At 40.5% G+C, this 4,413-nt stretch overlaps 1 protein-coding gene across 2 annotated transcripts in view; it reads right to left on the bottom strand.

The window, feature by feature from the left end:
* Nucleotides 1–4,297, bottom strand: part of Cdkl5 (cyclin dependent kinase like 5) — a 172,011-nt gene extending 167,714 nt beyond the window's left edge. For both annotated transcript variants that reach the window (XM_048796481.1, XM_015488064.2), the window contains exon 1: nucleotides 4,170–4,297. The gene's annotated coding sequence lies outside the window, so the exon portion shown is untranslated. The remainder of the gene's footprint in view (nucleotides 1–4,169) is intronic.
* Between the last annotated feature and the right edge of the window lie 116 nt (nucleotides 4,298–4,413).

The following is a 4,413-nucleotide window of genomic DNA, read 5'->3' as shown; positions in this document are numbered from 1 at the left end:
AAAAAAAAAAAAAAAAAAAAAAAAAAAAAAACAGAACCAATCACTCTGTGTTAGGAAAGTCTGCACTTCTAGTTGTCCTATCCAGCAGTCCTGATAGATCTGAGTCCAGCTTCCCAAGTCACTAAAGGTCAAGTAGTCAATGTAGCTCATCAAATCCAGGAACCATGTTTATACCTTAAGTACCTCCCCAGCAATGATGAGCTCAAAACATGCTTGGGCAATCAGATTCCTTAAGAGAAGCAGAACACATGGTTTTAAAGAGCACAGCTTCAAGTCAGACTGGTTTGGAAAGCAATTTTGCCCCTTTTGCTGACTAGCTGGCTAATCTGTGCAAATAGTTTCTGTGAGCCCATTTGACATGTATGTGGAAAATAAGAAAAACACCTACTCATAGAGATTCTTTGAGAACAAACATTCATACATTTATGCAAATAAATAATTTGCCACAGTACCTGATATTGAATAAAGCTCAAAAAATATAAGAATTATAGAAGAATCCAAAAGAGACCACACCCAAACTTGACTCTGATTAGAACTATCTCAAACACAAATGTTTCTAAGAGCTTAATTCAAAATGTTGACAATTTCAAAGACCAGAATGGGCCACATCCTTTTAATCTAAAAAAATAATTTTCTGTTAATTTCCAAATTTGAAATGTTTAAATGTTATCCACCTCTTTACGTAGAAGGCCCTGACCCTCAGCTTTCACATCCACCAATAGAACTGCCCCCAAGTTCATATCTCAGGATGAAGATGAACAAACTTGAATGAGAAATTAGGACAGATCTTGGAGTAATTCCGTCATCCATGCACTGCTCTATATAGACGAAACATTCTGAAAACTCTATAAAATTAAGTTACAAACACTAAAATCATTTATCACCAACAAAAGATTTCTAATCTTGAGCTTAAGATTGAAAGAAGAATGGAAAAGCCCAGAACAGAAAGTTTAAATAAAGAGAATCTTCCCCCATCCCTATGGGGGAACAAATTCAGGGTCATGTGCTCCACCACTGAACTACATCCCCAATCCTAAATGTAGTCTTTTGATCGCATTATTTTCCTAAGATGAAATATGTGATCCAACTGTCACCATCATCAAATGATAAAGAACTTTTGAGATTTTAGCTCTTCTTCTACTAAGAAATTTGATGTTATCAAAACAAAAACTTTAAAATCTAAAATTAATTTTGAATAAACAGGCTTTTCCACTCAGAAAGCAATTGAATACTTCAAATTTTGCTATTTTTGTATCAAAGTTAAGGGTTATATAAAAGACTTCCCTAACATTTTGGATCCAAGCACATGGATTCATTTATTTTTAAATGCCTCGTGTCATTTGACATCAATTCAATGTATGAAAAAGTCATATCTACACACTAACTACCAAAAATTAAGTTCTATATTAGCACACCTTCTAATACCTAGGAGAAATAAAAAGATAACCACCAAAGTTATCAAAATGGAAGGGGGAAGAAAGGCAAAATTTTAACAAGACGTGCTGAAGAAAACTTATTCTCTGCTCACTTCTTTACAAACTTCCTACAGTTTCTCAGATATAGATGAATTTTCTATTACAAAGTAAATTGAAACGTAAATCATAATGAAAGGTTAGCTTTCTGCAAGAGAAGCCACTGTCATTCCCAACAATGCAACTATTGTTGAGTCTCTCATAGATTCTGGGTGACAGTGGTGTTACTGGCCTGAGGGATAAAAAGCTACTTAAAGGAATTTCTCCACCTCTGTATTTTGGTTTGTAATGTAAGACTACTGCACCTTCAAAATAGAAATACCATGTAAAATCTGGTTCTCATTAAATGAAGTTGCCTTATCCGCATGCAGCATATTTGGAACAGAATACATCTGATTAGTACAAATACAACCTTCTATTACTTATCTCTATGAGATGGCCCTGCAATTTCTTTCAATGGGAACCTTTCCTTTTAAAACCCCAGGGAACACATTAGATGCCACACTCTAATTCAAATAACTCCAATAACATTACAATGAAAACAATGGCAGGTTTAGTTAGGGAATTTTTTTTAAAATTTAAAAAAAAAAAATCCAAGGGAGTAAAAAATCCCTACCACAAGCCCCTAAATCATTAATAAATTTTAAGAGTGAGCAAAGGGGGGGGGGAGTGAGTAGGGGAGAAAGTAATGTTCTCTGGAGAAAAAAAAAAAGCTTTTTATAATTTTTTTAATATATCAAATTTTGTTTTTTAAAGGAATTAGGCTTAGGAAATATGTTAAATAAACAAAAGTATGACACTACGCTGTTTTTATATATACATATATGTCAAATTAACCGTTGCATTGATTATGTTAAAAAAGGATTTGATACCCTTTATACTTAAGGACGCCCCTCTCCAACTACTCTGAAATGGCAGATTATTTAACACTCTTGAAATGGTTAACTTTATTTAGTACGTCTCTTTTGGAGTTCCATTATTTAATACAGCCAACCAGAATTAGGTTTCCTTGTACTTGTGAAATGCTCAGCATACACAGTGCTGGCAGCTTTAGTTCTACAGCTTCTCTCTTTTGGCTCCTTCCCCCTTCACCCCACCCCACCCCCAAAAATTAAAAAAAAAAAAAGATTTCCTTCCCAAATGTTCTCTTCTCTGCATTTGTCAACAGAAACACCCACTGGTGGTGTCAAACTGGTAATACTGCTGCAGGCTTCCTTACTCCGGTTCCAGTGTCAATGCCAAAAATGCTCAAACCCAAAATAGTACTTTTAATAAAGAAATTAAAAGCTAGATGCTTAAATATCATATTCTCGAAAAGAGGCACACCTTTTAAAAATGTATTACTAAGGAACCCAAATCCGGTTGTTAAATAGATTATACTATCCCCATCCAACACTAAAGACGAAGGGACAAGTAAATATAGCCTCTAAACATTTTATGAATATTTGAAAACACTTAAAGGAATTAAAAACAATTTACATCTAAATGTTATTCATGTGTAATTCCGAATAGTCTCAGTAAAGATGTCTTTTTTGATACCCTACAGCAAGAAAGGAATAAGCTGGAAACGTTCCAGCAGATGTTACCTAAAATGAGAATCCTATGTTCTATACATATTTATGTCTCTTGTTTCAGTCAAATGCTCTCAAATTAATTTGTGTAAATCTTTTACATTAACTACATAACCAATACATTCAAACAAACCTAATTCAGATGCACGAAAAGAAATTATTCTGTGTCAACAATACTTTCTAAAATCAGCTTAAATTTCAGCCAAATTAAAATAGACTGTTAACAGAATTCTGATCTGTAACTACTTAAATATCGCAGCATCCGTCTAATCTCTCTATAGAGACGCTAAGGTCAGGCTTTTCTTATTCAGGCATCTGTGCTCTAACACCCAAGTGAAGCGAAAAACAAAACCCTCAAGGAAGATCTGCCTTTACACTGAAATATGTTCAGGTTATTTTTTACCCCAACGTGGGCACAGAACGTTGTCAATGCGAGAAGGACCTGTTCGTTCGGAGAGACGGTTCCAAACCCCAGGATTCAGTTTCTATGAGGGTCCAAAGGGTATGAAGGTCTGAGAAAGGGCCAATTAGTGCTTTTTCCCCATCAGGCCAGTCATGAACTTCATAGCAACGCCTGAAACTTGTTCGGGGAAGGTTGCGTGAGCCGCAGGTCTGACAGCAGGTCAGTCGCCCACCCTCGCGGGCAACCAAGGTCAGAAGGGCCGGGGCCGCAACTCGCAGCCCCCGGCGGGTCCCGGGCTCCATCGGAACTTGGGTGAGGGACTCTAGCTCTCAGGCCCCAGCTCAGCGCCGACAGAAAGGGGCTTCCCACGACGCAAGCCCCGGGGAGCTCGCGCCGCGGGGGCGGCGGGGCGGGGACGCTGCAGACCCGCAGTCGACGGGAGTCCCTCGGGGCGGCCTCGACCCGCCGCCCCTCTTTCACACCTCCCCGTACCTCAAATGCAGACCAAGCCCCTCCGGGAAAGCCCTTCCAGAAGCTTGAGGAGAAGTCACTCCAGGTTGGGACACCCTCGCCGCGTCGCCCCATTCTAGAGGGACTGGTGCCGCCGCCCCTTCTCTTGCCTGCCCGAGGGGACCGGGTGGGTCCCTTCTCAAGAAAGAAGCTGGGTGGACACAGAGTCAGTGGTATTGTAAGAAGAACTAACGGGCGGGCGCGATTACTCACCCCGCTGAGTCCCCACCTCCAGCCGGGGACCCCACTGCTCCGGAAGCCGCCGTCGACGCTTTACCTTCCCCAGCGGCAGGGACAACTAATCGAAACCTCCGGCCCCGCCCTCTCGCAGAAGAGAACGCGCAGCCTAATTTGCTAACTACCCCGCCCCGGCCTGCCCACTCGGACCTATAGAGAAGCTCCTCATGTCCCGCCTGGTCCCGCCTGGTCCCGCCTCATCCACGCCCACTTCTGGTAG

Source organism: Marmota marmota, unplaced genomic scaffold (genome assembly GCF_001458135.2).
Source record: "Marmota marmota marmota unplaced genomic scaffold, marMar, whole genome shotgun sequence".
Taxonomy (NCBI): Eukaryota; Metazoa; Chordata; class Mammalia; order Rodentia; family Sciuridae; genus Marmota; species Marmota marmota.
Note: the sequence above shows the minus strand (reverse complement) of the source record. Positions and strands in the feature narration are given on the sequence as shown.